General features: G+C 41.6%; 1 protein-coding gene across 16 annotated transcripts in view; it reads left to right on the top strand.

Moving 5' to 3' along the window:
* Positions 1-13,367, top strand: part of PLCB1 (phospholipase C beta 1) — an 807,198-nt gene that overhangs the window by 150,059 nt on the left and 643,772 nt on the right. Inside the window, exon 1 of one of the 16 annotated variants that reach the window (XM_053284743.1) lies at positions 13,246-13,353. The exons of 14 other annotated variants lie outside the window; for them this stretch is intronic. The gene's annotated coding sequence lies outside the window, so the exon portion shown is untranslated. Of the gene's footprint in view, positions 1-13,245; positions 13,354-13,367 lie in introns of those variants that run through there. One more of the 16 variants, XM_053284753.1, reaches the window with a different exon arrangement.

Below are 13,367 nucleotides of genomic sequence, written 5' to 3'. Positions count from 1 at the left end.
ATGCCATTGGTCCATGTCCTGTCTGCTCTAGCTGTGAGCAGCTCTCCAGGGTACTGAGCAGAGGCTTTCTACAATCTGGAATACTTAGAATGAAAATTTCTGGGGACTGCACCTGGAGATGGTTGCATACAATGCATGTGTTATAGCAGAAAGCTATTGTGCCTCCCCAAATGTATTATGAAGACTACTTTTGCTGTTCATGAATAGTGTTTCTAGCTTACTGGTTGTAAGAGAGAGAATGCCAAATCTGAGCTGCGAAATCAGTTGCAGGTACTGGATGTCTGTCTCAAACTTTGATTATCCCGCTCTTACAGGGATGCTTAAAACTGATGGCAGAGGGGTTGTGCATGATGTGTAAATGTCACAACTTGCTTTGGTTCATTGTTTGGCTGTCTTGAGGAAGTCGAAGCACTGATTAGTACACCCACCTGGGAGACAGGGCAAATTAATGCCTGGGCAGATTAAGTGATTTCCATTCATGGCAGACAAAAGGCCTTATTGGTTCTTAACAGCAAATTGTCAAAAGTGCCTTGTTCACAGAATGGAGGGAAATGTATTTCTCTCACTTGAACTCCGAAAGTCTAGCAGTAGTTAACTGATACTGTTAAGGCCGTTTAGTGTTTATGGGAAGCCAGCACCCCAAGTCATGTTTGCCTGATAGAAAACTGAGCGAGTCTCTCTTCAATTTGACTGACTCGAGCAGGAGTTGCCAACCTGAAGCATTCCTGCTGGACTGGTTGGACTACAGCCCTAGCTGTTGTGGCTGGGAATGATATGAGCTGTAGTCTAACAACTGAAGAGTCTCAGGTTAGCTGTTACTGGAATAGAGCAAAAAGTGCCTATTGGACAGAAAACATTAATTCAAAAAGTGAACAATTCAGTGTTCAGATGGTTACATATTATTAGTGCACTGCTAGTCAGGACAATGTATGTTGTTGGCGTTTATGTCCAGTGACTTAACTACCAAGGCTTCTATCTCCTCGCCCTCCCCTGCTAACTGAGCACAGAGTCAGTCACTTTTAAAAGTGATGATTCTCTTTATTTAGCAGGGGAGAGCAACTGGCCCTATCCATGCCTAGCACAGCATTCCTCCAGTGGCTGTTGCTGTTGCATAAAACGAAATCTTATGTTTCATTTTTAGATTGTGAGCCCTTTGGGGAGAGGGAGCCATTTTGTTTGTTTGTTCATATGTAAACCGCTTTGGAAACTTAAGTGGTATATAAATATTCACCATGTTAGTCATCTTATTCCTCCCATCCCTGTCAAGACTACTGTAGCTGTGGTTAGTAGCACAGTGGCCAAGAGCTAGCTATCAGCAAGTCCCTGGTTCAAAAGTTGCATCTGTCATGAACTCTTAAGGTTAGAGCTGCATAGCTTTGGTCCTCCTGCAGATATTGGTTTATAGCTCTCATCATCCCTAACTACTGGCCATATGGTCATGGGGATGATGGGAGTTGTAGTCAGACAGCTGGTGGGTTGAAGTTGTGCAGCCTGCACTAGGTGGTTCTAGGCAGGTCATTATCATCTCAGCTTTGCTTCTGTATCACTTACCTATTTTAGAAGTTTGTGAGAATTACAAGATAATGTATGAAGTGCTCTGAGCTCCTTAAAGCATCATACAAATGCTGATACAGTATGTCATCCCATAAACTGATGGGAGTAAAGCCCTATTCAGACAGTACTGCAACTACAATGCTGCTTGATAAGCCCCACCCCCATGTTAGTACTTTAAATTACCCCATTCCTCACTCATCATGGGTAAATCATTTATCCAAAGAGACAGATGCTCTACTTTGAGGGAGATACTAATCATGATAGGAAAACTGGTACTCCAGCATTCCTGATTGCAGGGAGCTCATCTGTCTGTGTGCCAAAAACAGCATTTGTCATTTCAGATACATGTTGTATTCAAGGTGAGCGCGGGACAGGGTTACAAAATGTCTCGGCACAATGGTGCAGGGTTTACTATGGGGCGTTTGTAATGGTGTATGCAGTTGCTGCTTGAATAGGGCTTATCGCTTGCTTAATTCTGGAAGTGTGTGCTGGGACTGAGGTGTGTCCAGTTGGTACGTATTGCATTCTTGGTGCTGAGGCTTGTTGCATTTAGTAGCCAGCAAGAGTAACGGAACACTGGAAGACAGCAAGGAATCTGAACCTTGAACCTCCGTGTCCTTCAAGCTGGCTCAGATGGCATTTGCTTATGCTTAATTGTTGCAGGGTGGAACAGCTGTTGTCAGTAGCTCCTCATGATTGCCTGTTGCAGCATTCCTGGTGATGCTACTTACAGGGAGTAGAGTTGTTGAGACTAAGATTTCAGACACTGAATCGAGACTTGAGTGGGTTAAATATCCAGCCAGGGCTTCAATGAGGAATTCAGCTAAAACAGAAAATAACACCCCAGAGTCTGACAGAATAGGCCTCCAGAAACATAAAACACTAGTGTTCCAGCCTTTGACATGGCTTCCCATTGCCTTGGTGCTGGTTTTAAGACGTTATTTACTACATGGCATAGGGCCCAACATTAACTTTTCCTGTGATGTGGCGTTCCTCTGAATGCTTCTAGAGTTATCCAGCCGAAGGGAAAGATAACATCAGATGTTAGCCTTGAATCTTTCTTTGAGAACACACTTGGAAACTCACTTAAGTACATATAAACTTGAATAATGAGGACTGGGAACTCTGTAAAATTATAAAATTTCAATATATAGCTCTCTAGAAGCAAGTTTTATGTTGAGTTGGACATTACGTATGTTTCTTCAAAGAAGACAATTAAATATGTATGCAGTGGTGTTAGCTTTCCGGGAATTGTTGAACTGAAGAATTTTCTTCAAAAAATACCCATGCAATTTTTTCCATTATTTGAAAAACTCCTCTCAAGATTTTACTATGCAATTTCCGCACCCTAACTAGAACTATTTAATTAAAAATTGTAAACAGAAATTGTACATGCTATATAAATACGCTAATTTTTCAAATAGCAAGGCAGTTGAAGTGAAATACTTGATGAAGGGGAAAAAAATGTAAAGACATTTGGAGTGGTGGTACAAAAAGACCATGGCCTTGCCCATATGAGCTGTCTCTCAGAACCACTAGTGGATCGCTGGTAGTGGTTGGTGTGCCAACTGACACCTCAGCTGGAAGGTTAAAGGAGGAAAAAGTGAGCCCAGAGGCTCTGCCGTTTTTAATGATTGTCTGGGAGGCCAAATTCTTGTGAGAATTGTGCTAATTGCTGGTGGATATTTGGAGAGCCTGTTAATGATCGGGGAGTGGGGATGGGGGTTGAGTCTCTCTCTGATGGGGAAAAGCTGGAGCAGACTAACCAAGATAATGAGACGGGGGAGCAAAGTGCATGATTCTTCTGCCTCTTGGATACCACCTTGCAGAACCTGTTGGTAGGCAGAATCAGAGGTCTCGCCACCCTGAGATTCACAGTGCTTATTGTGTTTTAAAGGTTATATTGTAAACAAATTCAAACTATGCTTGGTGTGTGTGTGTGTGTGTGTGTGTGTGTGTGTGTGAGAGAGAGAGAGAGAGAGAGAGAGAGAGAGAGAGAGAGAGAGAGAGAGAGAGAGAGAGAGAATATGGCAACTCAGTGTGACACAATATGTATGCCGGCTGGTGGGGGGAAGGGTATTGAATTTTTAAAAAAAGATACAGCTTTTTACCATGCCCAAAGAATGTTTTTTGCTTACTATTATCATTCGCTGGTCTGAATCAAATGCTGTGATATGGGAAGGGAAATTTTCTACCTTGCATGTGTGTGTGTGTGTGTGTGTGTGTGTGTGTGTGACACTCTCAAATTCCAAGATAAGAAATTTTGGGACCATGTTTTAGTCCCGTTTGCAGTGCAGCACAACCTAAGAAAGTTCTCTCCCCGCCCCCGCCCCCTGCCGCTTCTAATTGCAGGGGATTCTAAGAGGCCAGGCCACCTTAGCTTTTGTGACAGACCCCTTAGTTGCTGTTTTTGGAAGATTACAAGAATGGCCATTGTGACTAAGAATGGGGGGAACCGGGGTAGGTTTGAGGTTTTCATGGAGGACCCTTTACCTTGTTCTCCATTCAGGTACTGGTGGAAAATTATCCATGAAGATTTTTTAAAATGCAGGACTTAAACTTTGTAGTTTAAGATGTGCACAGAAAGATTTCCTCCAAACCAGCATGAGTGTCTGCTCAGTTGTCAAAGCTTTTGAACTTTTGTCTAGATTGCTTTTCAGATTGAGAGTACTTTAAGTGTGCTCTTATGGTCATTGATGACTGCTAGATAGTTTATAGTATTATTTTCACTTCACCATTATTGCTCCACTTCCTATTTGTGGGTCTGAAAATTTCCGCTTAATTTTGTAATGGTTCATTGGTTTAATATTAGTAGTGGATTAGCTTTTCGTTTAAGTGGTCTCCAGTATGTCATTCTCTGACAAACATGAAAGGTGTGTTTTTGAGCTGCTTTAATTGTGTTTTGTCTTAGCAGTATTTTTTTTTAATGTGTACCACCTAGAGATGTATATATTGGGTGGATTAAATGTGACAAACAAATCAACATAGGTGTTAGCATGAGGAGGCTTTTTGAATCCTTTTAAACAGATTAACTACTTTTGGAAGTGGTAGAAAAACTTCCAGGTACTAAAGGCCAATATGCTCTGCCCTACCAAATCACAAATAAAATAAAATAAAATAAAATAAACCTCACGTCATTTGAATGCATATATAAGATAGTGGTTCATTGTAACCCTTGTAAACTCACCACCAGAAATCAATAAAAGCAGGCTTATGGTGAGAACTTTAAATGGCCATGAATAAAAGCTATGCTGTAAGAAGATCTGTTGTCACTGATGAAATGTAATGGATTGACTTTCTTTATTGATGTCTAATTTTTTGCCCCCCAATGCTATTGAAAGTTATGCAACCTCTGTTGGCTGAGGAGAGTGCAACAAGGTTGAATTAAACAAATACTTAAAATCAGTTTTCTTTCATTCGAATAAATAAATAATAATAATCGAATAAATAAATAAATAATAATAATTGAGAGAGGGGAGAAGAAGAACATATTCTGCTTGGAACTCTCCAGGAGTCCACTGCCCTGCCAGCCACACATATGTGCCTTCTCTACATCACATCTGATGACTTCAAAATGTAAATGAGTTTTCTGTAGCTGAATTAGTGGTCAAAGCAAGCACGTTGCTTGCCTTACAGAGCGAAACCATCATGACTTTGCTTCCGGCTGCAAGCTGTAGGCAACTGAAGCTGATGATGCTTGGATGAAACAAACATCCATATGGCGATTAATCCTGGATTTTCTACTTTTAGAAGTCATTTTGGTTGTGTTATGCTGATGAGAGAAGAAATAACCAGCAATTAAAGAAAACATGGCCTTGCCTTGTTTAATAAAGCAGGCATTTATTTTTAATTTTGAAGCTAGTTCTTGTTAATCAAAAGTTTTGTAACAAGTGTATTTAAATCAAACTATATAAAAAACTTAGTTCCACATGATTTGCAACTTGAGGCACTCATTCATCTCAATGGAGAGGAATGGTACTTGTTCCCTGTAATGGTAGTTGCAAAGATATTAGAGCTCATGCTTTATTTCTGCAGAAACATCTGAAGATTTGAGTGTACAAGGTGGTACAACTCAAGTCTAAATTTAAAACTGAGTGGGCACTATGTGGGTTGCATAGTTAAAAATACCTAGAACCACCAGAGCTTTTTACCTTTATATTCAAAATGAGCAGATGAAGTAGTTTTCAGAGTTGGACATTGCCATTCGCTTGAGCACCTTGAATTGTTGGCTCTTGCTATCTCGGGGCTGCTCAGCTTTGGCCCCCCAGCTGTTTTTGAACTACAGCTCCCATAATCCGCAGCCACAGTGGCCAATAGCCAGGGATTATGGGAATTGTAGGCCAACATCTTGCAGGAGGGCCGAAGTTGAGCAGCCCTGTGCTATCTTAACACATGGAAGAAATCACTGTTCGCTAAGAGAAAAGCAAAGGGCTCCAGCCTTTAGACAACTGGTTAGATTAGTATCTTTTAGACAATACTTTGCAATTATTTTTAATACAACAAGCTGTGGATGGTAGGTCTCATCTTAGACATCTCTTTCTTTGCTTGCACACAGGTAGAATGTGTCTAAGGTGGTCCCTGCTCTGATGTGTTGCTTTTCTTTAAAACTCTTGGTAATTTAATAAGCTAAAACCCATAGGATTGACTCTTCAAATCATGAGAAACCCTAGAATCAAGTGCCCAGGAAAGAGGTTCTTTTTAGGCAGCAATGGACAGCAAGTAGTGTATGTTGATTTCTACTGTAGCAGCTACCTTGGTATTCATTACTCCGCTGGAGTCCAGGGACGATCAGAGTGTAAAACTAGTGGCTAGGGCTCTTCCATGTATCAGGGTCAGTTAGATATTGGGGGTGTGTGTGTGTGCGCCCACGCGCATGAACATATTCCTCCCAGTTGTGTTTGTGGGCTTGGAATGGCAGGCTTCTTATATATCCCGCTTCCTTGCTACTTAATATTTTTAAGCAATTCAACCAAATACGGTAATTACAAAATAAATAAATAAATCATATTGTGAGATAAAGTGATTATTGAAATTGAGCTCAAGTTTTTACAAGTAAATTAGTTCCACAAAGTGCTAGGTCTTCTAGCTTAGTTTATAATTTACTGGCAGAAATGATTCTGAAAGGTTTCCCTTAATGGGCATATGGATAATTTCCTCCTTAAAGCTCATTTTCATCCTTTCAAGGCTTGCACAATTGTCTCATCTGATAAATTAGCTATCTTAATTAAAGGAATGCTTTTTAATGACTGCAATAATGTTTCAGTGGATATTCTGATGGAGATCAAGGTCAGCAGATAGTTCCAGGAATGTTACTTGGTGATTAAAATGTTAAATGACTTATTCATTGGAACCCTGTGGATACTTTTTGACAAGTCAAAATAAGAATTATGATAAAAGAATTGAGTAGATGGAGCTTTGAAAAATAGACATTTAAATAGGAGTTCTGTCTTGCTTCTCACTAATTGTTGCAAATCCTATATTTTAAAGGTGCCTGCAATGTTAAAAATGCATTCATGTCATAACAGACTATGAATCTTTCTGAGCAATCGAGTGCTTGAAGCAAAATATCTTCTGAATTTAAATGTATAAGGTAGTTGACTTGATTTGCTGTAAATGTTACTTGCATATTGGAGGGTTTCAATATGTTCCTGCTTAGTTGACAGGGTTTCAATTTTCCCACATTCAAGGTTGTTTACCTCACTGCAATGCTTCAAAATGCATAAACACTATCTTTGTTGCTGGCAAACATTTCCCACCACATACAGCAAACAAGTACATATGTCAGGGAGCTGGGATTGGCTGCAAATCCCACTGCAAGGCTTAATGGGACACAAACACACTTGCTGCTCCTATGCGAGGGAAGCTCTCGGAGCGATCAAAAAGAGGCAAGACAAGCCATAGTACCACTTGCTTGAGAAACGGCAAACTATTTTTTGAGCAGCAAAATAGAATAGAGAGTTATCCTCGAGAAGAAGTTTTCTGTATGTTGGGCACAACATATATAAATAGCTTGCATCCTGGCTCATGCACAGCCATTTCATTGGGCAGAAAGAATTTGGAAGCTTCTGCATGCAAGCATGCAGGTGCTCTTCCCAGAATAGCCCTATCCACTAAGGGGAATATCTTGCAGTGCTCACATGTTGATATAAGGGAGGAGAGCTGGTCTTGTGGTAGCAAGCATGAATTGTCCCCTTTGCTAAGTAGGGTCCACCCTGCTTTGCATTTGAATGGGAGACTAGAAGTGTGAGCACTGTAAGATATTCCCCTGAGGGGATGGGGCTGCTTGGGGAAGAGCACCTTTATGCCTGCATGCAGAAGCTTCCAAATTCCCTCCCTGGCATCTCCAAGATAGGACTGGAAGAAACTCCTGCCTGTAACCTTGGAGAAGCCACTGCCAAGGATGTGTAGTGTAGACGCGACTGAGCCAGATGGATCAATGGTTTGACTCAGTATAAGGCAGCTTCCTATTTTCCCTTTGTGTTACAAAAGGTCAATTATATTCACCAAGCAAGAAGCAGCTACTCAATTCAAAGCATACTACTAAAATGATCCCAAGATGTAGGGAAGTGCTCTTTCTGCCCAATGAAATGGCTGTGCATGAGCCAGGATGCAAGATCTTATTATCTAAAATTAGGTATGAGAACATTTCTCGTGTTGATATCTTTGATTTCTCAGTTGTGCTCTGCCCTGTATTCCACTCTATCAGAATTCAAGTTGAGCTCAGAAGTTCCAAAATTAATTCTAAAATGGGAGTGTACATAGTTTGCGTTCTTGCCCCACCATTAATAATGCATATGAGCATTGAGGAAACAGCAAAAAAGTAATCCTGAGGCGATTGTACATATGATGGTGTCTGGGTTTTTTTAGGGGGCGGCGTTGGTGTTTTATTTATTTTTTAATGATTATTTTATGACGTTGGTGTATTAATAGTGCACATCCACACTTCTTCACATTAATGAAATGCTATAGATAAATCCTTATGAAATTAGGCACATGGGGCATAGTGTCCATTGGACAAGCAGGGACGAATGTCCCTGGGCCCAATGGGTCAGGGGGCCCCCAAGGAGACCATCCCGTCGCCAGCACTGCCCTGTCCTGCCCTGCCACTGCTGCCCCTGCCCCTGCTTCTGCTGCCCCACTGCTGCTTCTTATCTTGGTCTCAGCTCCAGGGGCTGGAGGAGATTGAGTGGGACAGGTGGCGGGCATGGCAGTGGCGAGCCTCTCCACTCTGGCCAAACTACATGCCTGGGCAGTTCGACTAACATGCCCGTGACATCCACATCCATAGTCCACTGTCATGCAGCGTCCATATCCATAGTTGAACTGCGCAGGTGCACAGTTTGGCCAGAGAGGAGAGGCCCGCCACACCCACTGTCTGTCCCGCTTGGATCACCTCCCACCCAAACCCCCAGAGCAGAAGGCCAAGATAAGTAGCAGCGGCAGGGGCGCAGCAGGGAGATGTTGGTTGCCCCACCCCTTGTGTCTGATGTCAGATGCAGGAGGCATGGCTGGGGGCGCAGAGGCACACATTTGCTTTGTGCACACAACGGGGTCTCCCGACCCAGGTTCTGGCCCCTGGGGGTCTTGCTATGCTTCTGGTAACACAGAAGGTGGAAAGACGCAAATGAAATGAAAGCTGTGGGAAGTGTTTTCTCCAAAATTTGAAAAACTAGAACTATAGTGCATGTTTTGGTACCATGACATCATTTGGTTTGGATTGTGGATGTTTTGGTTCCATTTCAGAAACAAGAACCAATTCCAGGATGGAATTCAGACCATTGTTGATCAGTGGAGTGTTGGCGGTGAGTGAATGTTGTGGGGTGGGAAACAGACTATTCCCCTACTCAGCAATGTGGAATACACACAGTCTGTGTACAGCGTACAAATTTACATATCTAAATAGTGATGGGCTCTTTGTTTCCTGGAAACAAAATTTTGTTTTTGCTCAAAATGGTTAATAGACTCAAATCCCCCCCCCCCAAAAAAATAGTGACCTGAAAATCTCAATATTGTCTTGCTAAAAAGTTGCTGGGTTTTTGTTTTTGTTTTTGCTGCAAATAGCAGATTTTTGCTTGTTTGCAATGTCAGGGATAAAGAATGGATTAAGGACTTGCTGTGGTCTTAAAATTGTGTGTGTGTGTGTGCGCGCACGTGTCCTGGCTGAAGTGGTGTGAATGTTTGTGTCACATATGCTTGTTGACAGCGTGGCTTCCTGGAGAGATGATAATGTTTGTGGCAGGGAGTGTGCCTCACCTGAAGTATGCTAACCAGAAATGTGCTGAAGCCTCTGGGCTTTGTGTGGCTTCAGTTTCACGGAACTAGCTTTGTGGCTTAGGCAATTTATGGTAACCAAATAGCTAGCTTCTAATTGGGCACAGTGGCAATTTGGCAATTACATGAACGGGCTTTTAGCTGCCACAGTGATAAATTCCCTATATTTGACTGCCATTATTTGTGCAGACCCATACTGTGGGGATAACTCTGGGTGTTTCACTTAATGATTGTTTTGAGTTGATTTTACTTCAGTGATGTGGACAAGATGCACTGAAGTCTTTGCTTCTCTGTAACCTTAAGGTTAACCTGAGCATCAGCGTAGAAATTATGCCTGGTTTTCTTGAGTAATGTTGGTGACAAATCTCATTTTAACATTCAAAAAAACACTCTAAAGGACTGAAAGCTGGCTAAGCACAAATATCACCACAACCTGATCCTGTTATTACTGATCCCCATATACCGCTGTTAACATGTTCATAGAATAAACCTAGAAGTTATGATTAATATCAGGGATGTGCCCAAACCATGTTTCGAAGAGCAGTTTGAGGGAAATTAAAAAGAGAAACTTTAAGAAAAGGGAGAACGGGTGCTTACCTGCTCTCCATCACCCCTTCCAACTGCTGGGGAGTGCGTATCCCAAAAAGCCCCGTGCGCCATTAGCACGCACATGACATCCGTACGTGTGCGGGCACCATTTGCATGCTCTGCAACACCATGCTGACCACACAAATGCGCCCGAGTATGTACAGATGCCATGTGTGTGCTGATGGTGTGCGGGACTTTGAGGGACATATGCTGCCCCAGCAGGAAGCAGGAAGCCCCGGTAGATAAGCACCGGCTCTCCCTTCAAGTTCCCTTCTTCATTTCCCTCAAAGTGCTTGAACGGTGCTTCAAACTTCTGTTTGGGCACATCCCTAATTAATATCCATGATGCTATCTTGGATCTAGGTTCTTTGTGAATTGTGTTTTTAATCAATTTAAATTTTTAAAAAAACTGATTTAAATAAAAAACCCAATTTTTAAATTTAAAAAACCAATAATCATCTATTTTTTTATCAAGCCTGATCTGAAGTCAGCTCCTATAATTGGATCTTCTTCAGGATTCAGTTATAGAATCAAGAATATACTAAGTGTAAGAATGTCAGCCTATCATAATTATACCATCACAGTTCTCCTCCATTAATTCATAATCTTATGTCAGTACTGCCACATTTATTATGCAGTTGGATGGCAGGATGTGTATTACCAGGATACCTAAATTAATATTAAATAGGGGGGCATATTTCTGCTGCGATGCACTGAAGCGTAAGCGATGTAAAAGAGACCCCATTGGGGAAAATTTTAATGAAGTTGCTGTAGTTGTGGGTAAGAAAGACAGGCGTGCAAAATGCAAACCGTGCAACAATGAAACGCAAGGCCTGATTGCCCGAATGAAACAGGATTATGAGAAGTGTGTACCTACTGTCTAAAAATTACACACACACACACACACACACACACACACACACACACACACACATATGTATCTAAATATTTATATCGAAATATGTATTGAGGTTATATTAGACAACAAGAATGTACTCTTATAGAAAATGATGATTAAATAGAATCTTCCTGACTAGTAATTTAAATTGTGATTTCAATCATTAAAATTGAGTTCTCCTGTGCAGCGATTTAAATCGTGATTTAAAGCAATTGGATTTAAAGCAAATCAGCCCTGCCCAAGATGAAACTTTCTTGGGTGGTAAACATTTCAATCGCAAACCAGCTTGAATACCAAGGTAAAAATGAATTCTGCTTAATTTTTTTCTGAAATACAAGTTGGAAAAGACTTTCAGAGGTACACATAAGATTGCATGAGTTATCTTAATTTGCTTAGTTTTCTTCTGTATGCTTTTATTTAAAACATATCCTGCCATTTGGTTTAAAATGAAAGTTTCATGGTAGCTTATAGTAGTGATGATGATGATGATGATGATGATGATGATGATGATGATGATGATAATAATAAAACAGGTATTGCAAGAGTAATGACTAAAGTCAGTAAAGGTAAAGTGTGCTGCCGTATTGGTGTCGACTTCTGGAGACCACAGAGCCTTGTGGTTGTCTTTGGTAGTATAAAACGAGATGGACATTCATTCTCAAAGATAAAGCGAAGGAATGCAAATAAGACTTGGTGCCAGATGAGCTGCTTTGGGAAAAGAGCTTCACAGCTGCAGTGCCACCACGGGGAAGTCCCTTTTGTGGTTTGCCAGCTGCTTCACCTCAGAAGATGATCTGTGTCAAAGCAGATTCGCATGGGAGTTGATTATGTTTATTACCTTACATCTGGCACAAGTCGGAAACGCCTTGAATATGCACGTGAAAGGCCAAGAGAAAAGAAGGAAATTATACACTCAGGCTGAGAATAGCAAGAGAGGTCAGTCTGCCTATCAATCCAGGTCACTGTACCACATGGCTGCAGCAGACCGCACAACGTAGTAACCTTCTGTACTGGAATCTAAACAAATGTAAGTGTCTGATGTAGTCTATCAGCATTGTCTGGTGTAGAATGAACACACCAACTGTGCAGCTAGAGCTGAAGGACAACATAAGAGATGCATGACAATAGGATCTCTCTCTCCCCTCTCTCTTTTTAGAACGAGAGTAAGGAATGTTGCTAAAATGAAATGGCTCAAATAGCAATAGATGTGCCTCACAGGTGAACAGTGACAGTTTGAAGCTGAGTAGTTGAGCCATTTTTGCATATGTTGTAGACCAGGGCTGTACAGCTTTGGCCCACATGCTGTTTTTAGACTATGTCCCATCATCCCCTAGCCACAGCGATCAATAGCCAGGAATGATGGGAGCTGTAGTCCAATATCTGCAGGAGGGCCGAAGTTGTGCAGCCCTGTTCTAGACAAAAGTACTCTCTAGAGTTTTCAGTGCCCAGATTTAATTGGCAAGTGAGCCAATTCCAGAATTTCCACCTCTCAGTGTTTAGCCTGAAGATTCAGGGTTTTTTAGCCTCCTTCTCAGGTCTTCAGAGGTAGGAAGAATATTTCAAAGTGAGGGGGACATCTTCTTCTTTCTGAATGACTTGAGGCTTTATATTTGCATTATCCTCCCATTGTTGAGTGTGCTGCTCCCTGAGGCATCAGGCATGGCCATGTTCTTCCCATTGATTGGCCAGATAGATGTCTGCTGAGATATGTTTGCTGTATCTCAGGGTCTGAGCTTAGGGAGGCCTGTCAGCACCGCCGCATTCCCTGCATAGGATGCTGATTCTAATTTGCAGCTTGTAAGCTTTTGGTCTTGATGAGTAAGTACCGCAGTGCCACAGCCTAAATCAAATGTTGTTGACAAACCAATTTGACACATGCTGTTAAATCCTAGAATGGGGTGCTGTTTGTCAGCTGCATAATTTCTTCTGTGCTGGATGGTGGTATCTGCTTAGTTGTGGCAGTGGAATGCTAAGTGTCTTGAGCTTGATTAATTGGCCAGACTGCTGAAAGATCTTGGAGGAAGCTTGCACTCATATGAGTGGTGAGTTTTTTCTT

Source organism: Hemicordylus capensis, chromosome 1, assembly GCF_027244095.1.
Source record: "Hemicordylus capensis ecotype Gifberg chromosome 1, rHemCap1.1.pri, whole genome shotgun sequence".
NCBI lineage: Eukaryota > Metazoa > Chordata > Lepidosauria > Squamata > Cordylidae > Hemicordylus > Hemicordylus capensis.
Note: the sequence above shows the minus strand (reverse complement) of the source record. Positions and strands in the feature narration are given on the sequence as shown.